This window comes from Rattus rattus, chromosome 11 (assembly GCF_011064425.1).
Source record: "Rattus rattus isolate New Zealand chromosome 11, Rrattus_CSIRO_v1, whole genome shotgun sequence".
NCBI classification, from domain to species: Eukaryota; Metazoa; Chordata; class Mammalia; order Rodentia; family Muridae; genus Rattus; species Rattus rattus.
This window is the reverse complement of record NC_046164.1, coordinates 82,629,330-82,646,367: the sequence shown is the minus strand read 5'-3', so window position 1 is coordinate 82,646,367 and position 17,038 is coordinate 82,629,330. Positions and strand designations below refer to the sequence as shown.

General features: G+C 37.1%; 1 non-coding gene across 1 annotated transcript; it reads left to right on the top strand.

Annotated features, from left to right (window-relative positions):
- The first annotated feature begins 3,929 nt into the window (after window positions 1–3,929).
- LOC116913047 lies at window positions 3,930–4,034 on the top strand. Its single transcript, XR_004389582.1, has one exon. It is a non-coding gene; the product is annotated as a U6 spliceosomal RNA (small nuclear RNA).
- The last annotated feature ends 13,004 nt before the right edge of the window (window positions 4,035–17,038 follow it).

Sequence of the window (17,038 nt, the reverse complement as noted above, 5' to 3'; positions counted from 1 at the left end):
AGAGACAGGATAGTAATTCAAGTTTAGGGCATCTGAGAGGTGAATAATGAAGATGGGGACTGATGTAGACTTTCTTTCTGCCTTTGAGGTAGTGGATTAAGCTAGAGTTGCTTAGACCAATACTATGGAAAAAGTATCAAGTATTTTTTTCTGTTTTACAATGTTATTATAGATTACTAGGTTATACAAAATGTGAGCTACAGCCATGTATATCATCTCATTGCTGTATTCCTTTGGAACTTAAGGGTCATCTAAAGATAAAACAGCCAAAACATGTAGTCTGTAGATACCATAATAATTACTTCATACTTTGAAACACAAATTCTGTCAGGAGTCACCAGTGGCTGACTGTAGCTTATTTGTCCAAATGACTTTAAACTCTTCATAAATTTGTTTGTCTTGTTATTTAGGAGAGTATTACATAATTGGCCTTATGATATATAACATATTGTTTTTCATTAATGGACATTTCACCTAATAGCTTTCTATTTTCTCAGTCTATTAAAATGAACCTTTCATGTGAAACCAACCTGCTTTCCGCTGCAAGGTAATGTTCTTGTTTCCTTGACTCCAGGACTGAGCTGATATAAGCTCCAACCACAGGCCATTTTCCCTTCTCTAGACTGAGGCTTTGTTGAAAATCATCAATGAAGGAAACTTTTTCTATCTTCCTATGAGAAAACATGATCCTCTTCTAAAGCTATAATTGTATATTCTGGAAGGTAAGATAAATGTTATAGAATGGTTGTCCCACATGGTTGTCCAAAATCATATAGTAAAGTCTCAGGGTAAGGTAACCCAGGACAAGTAAAGTGGTAAAACAATGCAAACCTCACAGGAGTGGTGCACTTATAAGTAAGAGCAGGGCTATGCAGACCTTTACACTGAGTGCACAAGAGGAAATTCCCGTGTGACAACAATGTACCTGTCCACAAGCCAGACTATGAATAACAAATTCTTGCCAATTAAATGATTCAATCTGTGGTACTTTGTTATGACACTGAATGTCCAGATTAATTCTAGATATGGTTTATTATTATTATTATTATTATTATTATTATTATTATTATTATTAACAACAAATTATAACTATTTTAGACTTATATATTTTTTTGGCTGTTTTGATACCTAAATGACTTATATCTCACAATTTGGAATTTCATTCCTTGCACTTATTTCTTACCTTTTCTATGGTCAAACATTTCTAAATATTGCCAAGGAAGGAGATAGCTGGGAGAGTGACATAAGAAACAGCTAGATAGGGGTTGGGGATTTAGCTCAGTGGTAGAGCACTTGCCTAGGAAGCACAAGGCCCAGGGTTCAGTCCCTAGCCCCCCCCCAAAAAAAAAGAAAGGAAAAGAAACAGCTAGATTAAAATATATGCATCTTGAGATAATCAGTGGGCATCTTTCATTTCACAATTTGCCTTCTTTTATGTGGAAAGGTAAGTTCTGACAAATTAAAACCATGTGCATCCTTCTGTCATTTGTTTCCCATGGTAGGGCCGCACTATTGCCAATGGTTTGAATATGACATAACTGTACTGTACAGAGAACTCAGCCTGGACTCTTGAAACAAAATTACCTTACTGCTTATCAACAAAGATTAATATCATGCTACATTCCAACTCAGACACACACACATACACACACACACACACACACACACACACACACACACACACATTCATACCACACCATCACTCCCATATACTTTACAGATTGACCAATAGCTGTGACTTTCAATATCTATGTTTGAAGTATGACACTAGGAAGTAGATAGCATGCATTTCTTGTTCTATGTATAACATAATTCAGAACTAATAACTATAGAAATAGCCTCATCAAATGGCTAAAATTTTAAATTCATCATTTTACTTTATCTATTTCTTCATGAAAAAAAAAAGTTGAGGGGTTGGAGAGATGGCTCAGTGGTTAAGAGCACTGACTGTTCTTCCAGAGATCTTGTGTTCAATTCCCAGAAATCACATGGTGGCTCAAAACCATCTATAATGAGACCTGATGCCTTCTTCTGGTGTGTCTGAAGACAGCAACAGTGTACTCATATACATGAAAGAAATAAAAATCTTTCAAAGAAAAATTGAGAAATAATATAAATTCCAAGAGAATTGATAATATGGTGAAAACATATTACCCACTTCTAATGGGACTATTCCATAGACGCAGGGTAAGGAGGATTGAAGCACAACATACTCCATGAGGAGAGAAAGTTCATAACACAGTGACAGTCCAGAGAGAAGGTTCACAAGTTCAAGTAAACCTGAAGTGTCTGTTTCCTATACACTTTCATATCAACATGATTGAACTCTGAAATGAAAATAGGAATATACCCAAAGGTTATTATAAAGAAAAGCAGATTTGCTATGTCCAAACCAAGTTCTCCTTCCGTGCCCCGGAAGATTGAAGTACACACCCCACTATAACACTTCTTGGAAAATTCATTTCTAAATTCATCTCAAAAAAATGCATGACTTTGTCTGGAAACCTGAGTATGTTTCATCATTCTGGTTCTGCACATGCATTTTGGATCTCCCAGGTCAGTTTTACAGTACTTTGTAATATCTGGACCAACATCTTTTTCATCTCTATCAAAAGAAGAGATCCCTTTGAATATTTTCATTCGGGAAGATTTGCATTGTTTCACAGACATTCGGGGGAAATGAAAGCAATTACGAAATCTTCCTATATAACATGTTTCTGCATCATTAGATGAGAATGGTCCCCGAATGAAGTGACAAGCTAAGCCCTTGAGTGACAGCTCTTGCAGATGGTACTTTTCTTTATAAAACAATCTTATACTGGGCACCAGAGAAGCATGCAATCCCTTTTCATACTAAATATGGCAGCCAAAATTCTCATTTTGTTCTTTTCTTGAAAAATTGTGTTACAGCCTGGGAAAAAACAAAACAAGAGGATACTTTGTATTCTCACAATTGTTAATGATACCCTCCTAAGTACAAAATCCACAGAAATGACAGCTGTGGAAAAAATTCCCACAAGTTCTGTGGAGAAAAGAGTGACTCATGAAAGTAAATGGGCCCTCATAAGGTTCAGTACTCCAAAGTATTTTGCATGGTTTTATGTTTTAAAGCTTTTTCTCTTTCACTTGAAAACTTGGAAGTAGAAGCATGTCATTTGTGTGTGTTGGGGGGGGGAGGTGTTAAATGTTTTGATGTAGCAAAATGAATCCAATGGCTTCCAACTACATTTCATGCAATACTTTGATTGCCTTCTGTTTGTGTCTGCAGCTTTAACTGAGTTCCCTAAATTGTATATACTTTTTAAGCTGTAAAGTATTTATTCAATGATCTTATGCTTAATGACATAAAATATATCCCATATTTAAAGTTCATTAAAGCCCTTGCACCCCATCATTGCTGATTTTGATTCAGCAACACTAGAGTAGTGTTAGGATTCTATATACTGATTTGCTCCTTTCCATTCACCTATACCTAAAGCAAGGGGTTTACTGAGTACATATTTTGAAGTACCTATGTATAGGATAGAAAAAACGAGGTGTATTCCTTATGTAGCCATGCATTATGATGAAAAGATTTAACATCTTCAAAAATTGGAACTTTTGCTGGGCCTCACAACTAATGTTAATAAACTTTAAAGCCACATACGACTTAGACAGAGATCCTGTACTTTGCCTTTCTGTTTAACCTGCCTTTAAGAGAACAATGTAGCAACCAATCATTTCTTGTTTTGGATTTCCTGTGTTATCAACTTTTACAACTTGAGCAAATCATAGCTATCATTTTTAAAATAAGTGCTCTTCCATGGCCCATACTAATAAGTAATGTATGTGTGTGTGTGTGTGTGTGTGTGTGTGTGTGTATGTTATGATAATGATTTGCCAAAAAATAGAAAATAAAATGAAAGTGGCCTTATAAAATGAAAACTTATGTTCCCTTTGGCAGCACATATACTAAAACTGGAACAAAACAGAGAAGAATAGCATGGCTCCTGCACAAGGATGACATACAAATTCATGAAGCATTTCATATTTTTACCTTCCCTCTGGGCTGCCTCGTCTGGCCTCAGTGGAAGAGGAAGTCCCTAGGCTCTCAGAGACTTAAAGTACCAGAGTGGGGGCAAAACAAGTGTGCCCCACCTGTTCAGAAGAGAAGGGGAGGCAGGAAGGATTGTGGGAGTGGGTAACTGGGAGAAGGGCAGTGAGTGGGATGTAAAGTGAATAAGTAAAAGATAAATAAAATAAAGTTTTTTAAAAAGGAAAAATAAAAACTCATCATACTTATTAGATACAGAACATGAATTTTGCTTGATAGCTTTTGTACATTTGTTATCTGGGTCAATTTAAGTCAATTGGAGTCAGTGACTCAATTCCTTGTAAAAGTCTTTTAAGGGTTTTTGTAAGGTATCCATCACTCCTTCCCATTTGATGGTTTCTGTGTTGTTCACTAAATAGAGAGCAAAACCCCTTCTTAGGCGCACAGACAGAGGTTTGTGCTCCTAGAAACAAAGGCAGGGATGGCCAGATTCCTAAGAAAGCATTTAGACTGGCACTGGTTCAGAATTGTACAACCAATGAAGACAGAAATGAAAGAACACAAGGGAGAAAGATGTAAAGAATTCAAAAGTGAGCTTGTTCTTGCTTAAATAACACAGGTGGGTGGGTCTTATATTTTGTTTTCCTTAAGGCAGCACTGTGACGCTTTGCATATTCTGAGATTGTTATTAATGCATTAAAACCAGTGTACTCTTCTTAGAAAATATAGGACAAAATTTTGAAAAATGATGCCTATTTTCTTCCAATTGTATGTATGTGTACACACACACACACACACACACACACACAATGAATTGATATACAGAAATAGAGGAATAGGCAGGTAGAGACAGAGAGACAACAAATATAAGAATTGCTGACAATTGTCAGTAAAGCTTATGCAGTATTTAGATACTGGATTACTATGATAATATATACTGTTTAACATTATATCTAAAATATAATTCATGCCCTGTTGTGATGAATGTGTAACCATAGAAAGAATAAATAATAAAATAGTAGGATTGCTGTATTTTGTGTTATAGGCAAGGAATGTGATAGCAGTTACTACCCTAATAGAAAATAAGTCTCTGTTTCTCTCTGTCTCTCGCTCTGTCTCTCTCTCTGTCTCTCTCCGTCTCTCTCCCTCTCTCTCTCTCTCTCTCTCTCTCTCTCTCTCTCTCTCTCTCTCTCTCCCCCTCATGCTCTCTTGTTTCCTCTTTCTCTGAGTTTCTCTTTGTTTTTGTCTCTGTTTCTTTCTGTCTCTGTCTTTCTGTGTCTCTCACCCTCTACTGAACCCTCCCTCTCTATGCATCTTTCTGCCTCACTTTCATTTGGGAGGGGTTAGTATTATAGGTTGGTCCCCAAAGGCTTGACTCCCAACCTATGGCACTAATGAGTGGTGGTAGTATACATAAGTGGCAGGGTTTTAATAAGAGATCTGGCCTTAAACAGCTTACCCCCGAAGACCTATTAAAATCTCAGCATCTCCTTCTTCTTCGGTCTCCTGCAGCTAAGGTCATCATGCATTTCTTTCACCATGTATTTCTAATATGATATCTTGACTCACAAGAGGTCCCAAAATTAACTGACCATAGACTGAAGCCTTTAAAACTGTGTGTTAAAATCAACTCTTCCTGATGTTCAGTTGATTACTACAGATAATTTGCTGAGAATTGGAAAGAAAAATGAGTGGGAGTGAGAAAGAGTGAGACAGAGAAAGCATACACATGCACACATGCACTTGCATACTCAGTCATATGGTTTTTAGTGTTATGGATTATCTTATGAATGTTATACACATACATATGTGCATACATGCATATTTACATACAGACATGCATCCATACATCCACACAACATGTGATAAAGCAATCTTAATTTATCAGGTTTCTACTTTATCCAGTGGAGAATTAATGTTAGCATTCTATGTAGTGTGGTCTTCTTAGGCTACTAATCTTGAACTGGTAAATATAATGAGATGCTACAGTGAATTTGTGACTTAGAAGATCATGTTTTATTTTTCATCATTCTGGAAGCAGGAGTCTAAGCTCAATTTGGCATATATTACATTTTCTTTATGAAGAAAACTTTTAATTTGCATTGCCAATTTAGAGGAGGCAGGTTAGTTCCCTTGGACCATTTCTATCAAAACCCTAAGTGCATCATGATTCTACCCTCAATCCCGAATCACCATCAGCTGCAACTCTGGGTGGGTTGAATTTACATATATGAATTTTGGCGGGTTGCAATTTTCACAAAAATATGAAATTTAACCTTTTGTTCCTGCTAATGAATCAGCAAAGAAAGTACCTAGCAAAAGGAACTAGGCTAGATCGAGGTAGACAGTCATTATGAGAAGCCAAATTTTAAATGAGCAAGTTTAACTTGCATAAGTGGATAGGTATTGTACTCAATATGATCTGTTGAAGATGAAGGTTTTGATATACCCAGTGTCCATGCATTGGAGAACATTTCTTTTCCTTTTCAAACACTTATCAATTGTAAATAGTTTCTTAAGAATGGGCCTTGGTTGTTATTTCCCCTTCTCTGTGCATGGATTTTGTTGGTGTGAACCACTGAGTATCTTATGTGTGCTCTCACAGTCTCTGTGAGTGTGTGTGTGTGTGTGTGTGTGTGTGTGTGTGTGTGTGTGTGTGTGTGTGTGTGTGTGCATTTCTATTGTATCTGGAAGATGCTGTTTCCTTGGAGATATCAACCAACTCTTCTTCTTACAATCTTTTTGCCTATGTGCATAGATGTCTGAACCTTTAGTTCTGACAAAGATATTATATGGAGGGCTGAGTGTTTCATAAACTCTTACATTCTGTACTTTGTTCAGTGGGTCTTTGCATTAATTATGGTTTCCTGAAAGAGGAAGCTTCCTCATAAGGAATGTCTGACACTCTGATCTATGGTTACAACAATATGTCACTAAGAGTCACTTTATTACTAAATCACTTTAGCTTTAATAAGCTACACTCACAGACAGGTTATATGCACAGTAGTAGCTGGATTACACAAAACTTACTCCATGATTCATGTTTTAAGTGTACATATTTTTTAAAATAACCTTATTTGATATTTTTTGCTTTAATGGGTTTTGTTTGTTTTGATTTCATCTTTTATTTGAGAGAGCAAAAACATGGTGCTCACTCTTGAGATAACTCGACTTGTTGCCTGCAATTTTCCATGACTCTTGTTAGGCGACCCTTGTTCCTGCCATCTATAATGTCCTGGGGAACATTTTAGAGGTGGGTCATAGCTGGTGGAACTAAATCTCTAATAGTAGTCTTTTGAAAGTTATGTGGAGTTCCTGGGCCTCTTACCTGTACATTTTGGTCTAGACCACTTGAAGAGTCTCTGTTCCACGGTACCACCTCCATATACAGATCAAAACTCTGCCCCATATCTGCTATAGATGATGGATCAAAACTCTGAACAATGAGCTAAAATGAATACATAGCTCATTAAATGACTTCTGCAAGGCATTTTGGCTATAGTGGTGCAAACATATCACAAAGGCGCAATGGAAAATATTTCTCTTACTTAGTGTTTCTTACTTAGGAACTACTGTTTTTTCATTAGAGCTTAGTTTTACATTAAGCCCCCAGTTCTTATCTTTCAGTTTATAAAATTCTGTCTTATAGGATTAAATATATCTCTAAAAAATACATTGACCTACATTATTCTTCTTTATCTGTAAATTATCTATTTTACTTATCCACATAGTTTTATTATTTAAATTTATACCACATCAATTTAAGATATATTTTAATGGTTATTAGAATATATCCATAAAACATAGTACAAATGTTTAATTCTAAAGTCACGTTTGATTTCTTATATAATGAAAATTTTAACGTATTATTTGTTCTTTCTGTTTACTAAGGAACTATCTCTTAAACATATGCTAGGATGCCAGTGACTTATTTGCATGTTGATTTCCAGAAAGCACAGGTTAGGGAGAAGTAAAAATGAATTTTTAAATTCATAAAACATAATAAAATATTTACTTGTAACTGATTCACAATTTCTAGGCAACAGAGATCAATTCTACTTGGAACTCAGAAGTCTAAAGAGTAGAAGACCGTAAGCAACCACATAAAAAAATCAAACCCAGGCTCTCATTGACTGACCATTTCTTTAGGAATTGTGAACTACTCAGAACTTTCCAGCCAACATAGAAAATATCTAAGTAAAAAACTCGCAAAACCCATTAAGAAAAAAATCTAGGTGATCAAGTCTATCTGCTACCAACTAAATAACTAAAACGTGTCCATTCAACTGAGATCCCATAGCTACATCAAATGGATATATCTGTGTGGTGGACCACTGTGTCCCAACAAAGTGGCCATTGTAGCTTCAGCTCCAATGGAACACTGTAATCTGAATAGCCCTTCTCCCCACTGTCACACAATGTCATATTCATGCTGAGACTCAAACTGTAAATAAGGCAGTACAAATTTGCTTCATGGGTCATTGGGAATGATGACAAAAAGGGACAGTTCTCTTTCTGGACTGTTGGATGTCAGATTAAAGTGAAACACAAGGGAAAAAATCCAGATAATAAACTTAAATTTACAATATACTAAAGTAAATTAAGGAAAGTAAAATTTTAAGATAGATTCCTCAAAAATTTCCCTCACTGTGTCTTTAGTGCAGTCTGCATTGAGCTGAGACAGAAACTTCTGTAGCAAGAAAGATTTCATTACAGTAGATTCACTATTTATGTAGTAAAGTGAGTTCCCCTTTCAAATATCAAATGGTTGAAATCTCAGGTTGCTAAATAAAAATGTCTGTAATTTCTTTATTTGAGGCTTACATAAACATTGAAAACTCAGTTATGAAGCAATCCTATGTTTATATACTGACTCCATTTCCGGTAAGAGCAAAATGTTCTTCTCCCTTCCCACGGTTTTAAAAGATTAGTGTGAGATTCAGAAAAGAGCTCAGTGGATAAAGTGTTTGACTTGTGAGGAACTGAATTTAGTCTCCTGAACCCGTGTAAAAATAGCTAGGGATAGGGCAGTAGTGGTTTATATATGCTCTGCCCAGGGAGTAGCACTATTAGAGGGTGTGGCTTTGTTGGAGTCGGTGTTGCTTGTTGGAGTAGGTGTGGCCTTGTTGGAGTAGGTGTGGCCTAGGTGTGTTCCTGTGGCTGTGAACTTTAAGACACTCACCCTAGCTCCCTGGAAGCAATTCTGTTAGCAGCCTTCAGATGAAGACGGAGAATTCAGCTCTGTCTGCCCCATGCCTACCTGGACACTGCCATGCTCCAACCTTGATAATAATGGACTGGATCTCTAAACCTATAAGCCAGCCCCAGTGAAATGCTGTCCTTTATAATTATTGCATTAGTCATGGTGTCTGTTCACAGCAGTAAAACCCAAACTAAGACAGCCAGTGATACAGCTAAGTGGGTAGAGAGGCTTGCCATAAGGTTTGATGGTTTTAGTTTTATTCCTGAGAAATACATGATGAATGGAGAGATTGGCCACATAAGGCTCTTTTCAACCCCACACACACACACACACACACACACACACACACACACACACACACACACACACACACACACACACAAATACACACACGATATAAATAATGAAATGTATTAATAAACCCAAGATCCAAATAACTGACAGACCCTGTCCCACAAATGTGAATGATGCTTGAAGAAAGTCACTCAAGATCGCCTTCCTTCATTCACCCATATATGGGAACAAATGCATATGCTCATGTAACTGCATACACAAGAACACATGGGCATACATGAATTCCCAAAACCATGAAATGGTCTGATGCATTAACCCCTCAAGCAGCTAAATACTCTTGAGAAAGCATCATAGTCCAGTATGTATCACTACTGTGTCAGATATTCAGTGGAATCTGTTGCTGGTCCAACCAAAGTGAGGAAGTTTCTATATTGCTAAGACCACATACAGAAAGAAATGTGCATATACCCATTGGAAGCATTTTTATAAAGTTTACTAAATGGCTTCTCTATACTTTTGACTTGGTTGGCTTTTGATAGAAATCAAGGTTTTCATATAGCTTCCTAGGTTCACCCACATCCTTTCCTTTGTATTTCTGTTCATTTCTGAATGTTTTACCAAAACCCTAAACATCATTTATAAATTGTTATCTGCAATTTAGTCTTCTCTTTTTCTGCATCTTTCCCAACATTGCTGTGAAAGGTGTAAAACTGGGGGGAAAGACTCTTCAAACCACAAAATCATCCTTTTATACTTTATTGTAGAACCAGCAACAAACAGACTTTAAATAATTTACATCCCAAGACATCAAACTCGTATATTCCTCTGCATTTTCTAGTCCACAGCATTTCTTTTACAGTCAAAATATCAATTAAATATTTAATAATTTGCATTATGTCTTTTACTTGTACTCATATTCTGGGCTATAGTCATCTGGATTTCCTAACTCATGTTTTTCCAATGTGATTCCTTCCTTTACTATAGGTGTCTCGCTGCCATTCATCAGATTCATCCCTTCTACCTCTATTCTGTTAGACTTTAAAGCTGTTATCAATCCTATTTTCACCCTGTGCACTTTTCCATTCTTAAGCTTTCTAATGCTATCAGAGTCAATCAGAGCAGAGCTATGAATTAAGTTAAAGAACACTCACTCCTTCGATATCATGATCTATTAATTCCTGTCTTCTCTAATCTCCCTACCTCATTTGGAGGATTACAGAGAGTCGATTTAAGCATGACATTACTTTTTAGTTATTGGATTTGAAACCAGGCCTACATTAAAGAGATTTTTTTTCTTTCATTTGTTGAAAGGTTAGAACGCAATTGATAATTCAAAATCAAGCGATAGCTCTGTGTCACTGGAAAAGCAAGTAAGTGGTTCAGAAAGAAATTGAAGTAATATGTGCTTGAGTGTAGGTATATATTCAAGACAGCTAGAAGAATGGCAAAAGTGTGATTAGAAATCTAAATAAAGAGGTAGCAGGAGAGGACAAACAGACATGGAAGAAATGAATATGCAAAAAAGAAATGAAATATTTGCAAGATTGCGCTTTTGTCACATATTCTCAAAGGTTTTATTCATAGGTTACATCTATGAGTCCAAGCATTATTAGAAAAGTGTGTATCAATACTGAAGATAGGCAAACCAGGTTTTTCTGCTTATTCCCAAAATGTACAGTGCCTTTAAATGTGAATAGTATTTCTATTGTATTAGGTATTAAAGGTGTTAAGATAATGTAAAGTACTCAGAGACCGTTTTACATAAATAACAAGAGCATGAATATGTTTGTGTTATGCATTTTGGGGTTGAGCCGCCACTTTTGCATCCTCTGCTCCTTCCTTCTCTGGGTGCCCAGACATGCCTGGACAATGAACACAAGACACTGGCATGACAACCATCCTACAATGGGTGTAGTTTTGTAGAATGCCACTCCAGCTGGGAGTGAATGCCTCAAGTGAGAGTGGGAGGCGATCTCCAAAGATCATATTGTTAAACTCTTTTAGGCAAAGGCATTCTCTGATAATATTTAATGAAATACCTCATTAAAACAAACCTAGCCTGTGAACATGTTTTTACCTAGGGTAGGCTTACACATATTCTTTTTTTTTATTGTTTTTCCAGAGCTGAGGACCGAACCCAGGGCCTTGTGCTTGCTAGGCAAGCACTCTACCACTGAGCTAAATCCTCAACCTCTACACATATTCTTTATGTGAATGAAGAGTTATATAATTTGGTGGAAAGGAATGAGAAATTCCTGTGTGAGCCAATGTCACTAGCTGAAAGCTAAGGTACTGAGATGCCTCACTAAATGGCAGGTATTTCAGGAAAGTCAGGGGAAGACCTACCTGATATTCCTCGGGTAAACAGTATCAGGTCTCGGTTCCCAAGGGAGAGAAGAGTGAGTCCTGATGAAAAATGAAGTAGTTCATTGTACGTAGAGCTGAGGGCTTTACAGTAATATCAGACTTGAACATCAGCAGTAAGGTTTCCCAACAGATTCTTATGGATCTGTTAGTGTCCTAGGTGATGTCTTTCACAGATATCCAAAGGAATAATTGTACACTCAAATATCTTTCATTTTCCAAAATAGCAAATTAAAATTACATCCTTGCTTTCTGTTTAGTTCAATAATTACCAATCCAAACTTATGCACCATATGGATATTTGTTCCCTATAACCTCCTGGCCCAACCAATGTCCTTTTTCCCACAGAAGAAGCCTTGGGGCTTACTTACCTTATCTTGCTTCCAGCACACCTATTTTTGGTCCTTTCCCAGGCTTAGTGAGGGGTTTCTTTCACAATGAAAAAATATTCTAAAGTCACTGAAAGGAAAAAAAAAATATATATATATATATATTCTATCCTGAGAAATGACATTTAATGAATTGAGCAAAGAAGACAAGAGCCACAATGAAAGATTGGAACAAAAAATATAGGTCATAAGAATAGAAGGATGCTATCCTAGAGGAAGCTAAGGAGTAGGACAACCCTATAGGTAGACCAGCAGTCTCAATTAACCTCTCTTAGACACTAGATCACCAACTAGGCAGCATACGCAGCTGAGATGAGGCCTCTAACACATATTTAGCAGAGGACTCCCCAGTCTGGGTTCAGAGAACATGTACCTAACCCTCAAGAGACTGCAGGCCCCAGGAAGTTTAGAGGTCTGATGTGATGGGTGGGGTGAGGACATCCTTGTGGAGATGAAGGGAAGGAGAGTATGGGGTGTGGAGAAAATAAGGGATGTGGAACCCTAGAGGGTGGACCAGGAAGAAAATAAAATCTGGAGTGTAATAATACATAAATTAAACAATTTTATTTTGACAAAAAACATTTCTGGAAAGCAAGGAAAAAAGAAATAGAAGGATGTTTTATATTCATAGCTCTAATAAATTAGATAAAATTTAAAGAACAGGATTGCTAAAAAAAATTACTAGGAATCACTTGGACAGTAGAGAAGAGATTAAAAAATGTGGTACATCTACACAATGGAATATTACTCAGCTATCAAAAACAATGACTTTATGAAATTCATAGGCAAATGGATGGAACTGGAAAATATCATCCTGAGTGAGGTAACCCAATCACAGAAAAACACACATGGTATGCACTCATTGATAAGTGTCTATTAGCCCAAATGCTAGAATTACCCTAGATGCACAGAACACATGAAACTCAAGAAGGATGACCAAAATGTGAATGCTTCACTCTTTCTTTAAAAGGGGAACAAGAATACCCTTGGCAGGGAATAGGGAGGCAAAGTTTAAAACAGAGGCAGAAGGAAAACCCATTCAGAGCCTGCCCCACATATGGCCCATACATATACAGCCACCCAATTAGATAAGATGGGTGAAGCAAAGAAGTGCAGGCCAACAGGAACCGGATGTAGATCTCTCCTGAGAGACACACCCAGAATACAGCAAATACATAGGCGAATGCCAGCAGCAAACCACTGAACTGAGAACAGGACTCCCATTGAAGGAATCAGAGAAAGGACTGGAAGAGCTTAAAGGGGCTCAAGACCCCAAATGAACAACAATGGCAACCAACCAGAGCTTCCAGGGACTAAGCCACTACCCAAAGACTATACATGGACTGACCCTGGGCTCCAACCTCATAGATAGCAATGAATATCCTAGTAAGATCACCAGTGGAAGGGGAAGCCCTTGGTCCTGCCACAACTGAACCCCCAGTGAACGTGATTGTTGGGGGGCGGGCGCTAATGTGGGAGGATGGGGAGGGGAACACCCATGTAGAAGGGGAGGAGGAGGGGCTAAGGGGATGTTGGCCTGGAAACCGGAAAAGGGAATAACAATCGAAATGTAAATAAGAAATACATTAATAAAGATTAAAAAAAAAGGATGTGAGAGTTTAAATGGATGCTATGAGAACAAAGGATAAGAAAAGACATTCAGAGGTTGTAAAGGCTTGTAGGGAGAGCAAACAATAAAGCTATTTAATGCACTGGACCTGTGAGCTTAGGTAGGATGAAGGTTTTAAACAGCTATCTCTCCCTGACTCACTTCTCTCTCCATATCCATTCTGAAGTAAGCTCAATGTAAGTGTCTGTATTGGACACTGTCTCCTCCCTCTGAGCTCTGCAAGTACATGATTTGTAGCTGAAGGTGAGTTATCAAATGAAGATCATGGCAAGGCAATTCTCAGGGCAGAAATTGGAAGTCTCGAAGGGACTGTCTCTGGGAATTCCTAAGCTTCTTTTTAGGATAATAAGGCATTTGGTCTACAGTCATGATTCATAGCCCATTTGGGAGTCCTGACGGCTTGGCCTCACAGGAGTAAGATTTTAAGAGAGTTTGATAGCTTGGAGGCTGAGGTCTTCATGACTAATGCATGCCAGCTTGAACAAGCGGAAAGTAAATTTGCAAAGTCTAGGAAGCAGGCACCATTTCAAATACGCAAACATCTATAGGCAGTGCTGCTGCAGGGGAAGCAAAATTTTAACCTGCCCGTGCAATGCAAGGAACCATGAATATTGTAGAGAGTCATGAAATGTACAAATCAACATCCAGTGGACTGAATTGAAGCTGTGGTGACAAATGCAGGGCTATGGTCATGTTTATAGAGAGCTAAACTTGCTGCTATGAATTTGATGAAGCCATTTTCTCCTAGCAGTGCAGCACATCAGCTGACACAGAGAATGAAATGTTAAATAAGTTCAAGAGAGCATTGAACTCTTTTTTTTTAATGATTTTTTTTTTTGGTTCTTTTTTTCGGAGCTGGGGACCGAACCCAGGACCTTGCGCTTCCTAGGCAAGTGCTCTACCACTGAGCTAAATCCCCAACCCCTGAGCATTGAACTCTTAAGGGAATTTCCTTCTGTTATGGAAACGGGGTTATTCATAGAAGTATTTCCTACATTGGATTTCATCAACAACATTTCAAACATCTCGATTCTCTCATATAGGATTTTGAGTAAATTAAAATGAATATATTTAGCTCCAGGATCCAACAACTTTCTTCATTTTAGTAACATTTTTAAGGAAAAAATTTGATATGTGCTGTGATGGCTAGTTTGGGTTGTCATCTTGAGATGATCTAGAACAGTGGTTCTCGGCCTTCCAATTTTGGTACTGTTTACTGCAGTTCCTCATGCTGTGGTGCCCTCCAACCATAAAATATTTTCATTACTCCTCATAACTATAATTTTCTACTGTTATAAATTATAATGTAAGTATCTCATATGTAGGATATCTGATATGTGATCCTGTGTAAGGGTCCTTTGGCCCTCAAAGACATTATTGTGCACAGGTTGAGAAGAGCTGAGGTAGAGTCTCAGTGAGGGATTGATTTAATAAGGTTGGCCTGTGAGTACGTCTGTGCAGGGTTGTGTTAATTGCATTCATTGATTTGAGAAGATCCAAGCCATTTTGGACAGCATTAGTCTAGACCATGTAAGAGTAGACAAAGCCATAGACATATATGCTTTCATTTTTCTCTGATTCTCTTGATTCATTGTAATGTGATTGACTATTTTATATCCCTGCTGTCTTTACTTCTCCACTCTAATGGACTGTAACTTGGACTTATATGCTAAGAAAACTCTGTCTCTCCTTAGTCGCTTTTGCCACAGAATTTTATCACAGCCACAGAAATAAATTGAGAGAAAAGCATGGTTCTTCGCCACTGACTATGGAACTGAAAAGGATGGTGTTTATTCATCACTCTGGCCCATGTCTTGTCTTCTTTTGAGAAGCATACCTTCAGGTTCATGGAAAGTGATAACTGTGAATAGAAGGAGGAAAGACTGCCTGAACTCACTCATGACTGTCTGGATCAGTGAGCAGCTGCTTCAGAAAGGCTTAACCATATTCTCAGAGATGCTGAGAATGGATAAGATGCCATGCTTTCTGATACTGTTTGGTTCCCATGGAGCAATAATAATGATGACTATGATGATGATGATGATGATGATGATGATGATGATGATGATGATAATAATAATAGTTTTGAGTTTTGTCATATCCAGCATTTTGTACCTATTAATGTGCATTCAGCCCATGAAACAGCAGGTTCTGTTATTAGGTATCTTAGGATTGAAGAGTGTTTTCATTTCATGTAACTTTAATCATCTCAGAGGATTTCTACACAATAAGTTCACAGAGTAACAGAAATAATGCCATATTTTCACTGTAATGGCTTTGATCTAGCACTAAACACAGCCCAAAAAAGGACTATGATGTGAGTATGGATCCTAATTCAATGACTCCTTTCTGTCACTTGATGAAAAATTATTTGAAACTCCACCATAAATTCACTATTTTGTAAAGTATAGAATAGTGCATAGTATCAGTAATATTATTAGAATTTTAAAAATAGAAGTAAACCATGAATTAATTTTTTTTTGCTCCCTGGACAGTAGGTGATAATTCTATGCTTCACCATACCATATTTGCCTTCCTCACATTTATTAATGTATCTCATGTTCTTTCCTTCCACGCTTTAAATAGACCAGACCTAGATAGTGAAGCTTTTCATAAGAAGTGTACATTTAGGATGCAGATTTTCAAGTGCCCAGACACATAAGAAAATATAGTGAGAGGATTTAACAGCCTAAGAAAACTCAATTTCCTTCTTTAAGCTACTATATGCTTGTCTTTCAACTAGTTCTTGTTCTAATATATATTTAACTCCTATCCTATTTAATTTTTCTGTTTTAACAGTGAAATGTGTTCAAATAAATTTTATTTTTATTAAATTTCCATAGAATTTGATAATATGAAAACCTTTTTATTTTTCTATTTTCATCCATTTTATATTTTATAGTATCTCGTATTTCTAGTTCTGTAATAATATATTTATCAAGGAAAGCTCAAAATTCTGATCATAAAGAATTCTACGAATGACTCAGAATATGTGATAGGAAGACCAATGAACCTCAGGCTGGTCACCAGGACCTATGACTGTTGAATTACATGACAAAAGGTAGGTAAAGTTGGAAATTGAATCAAGATTTCTAATCATTTGACTTTAAAATGTCCAAACTTGT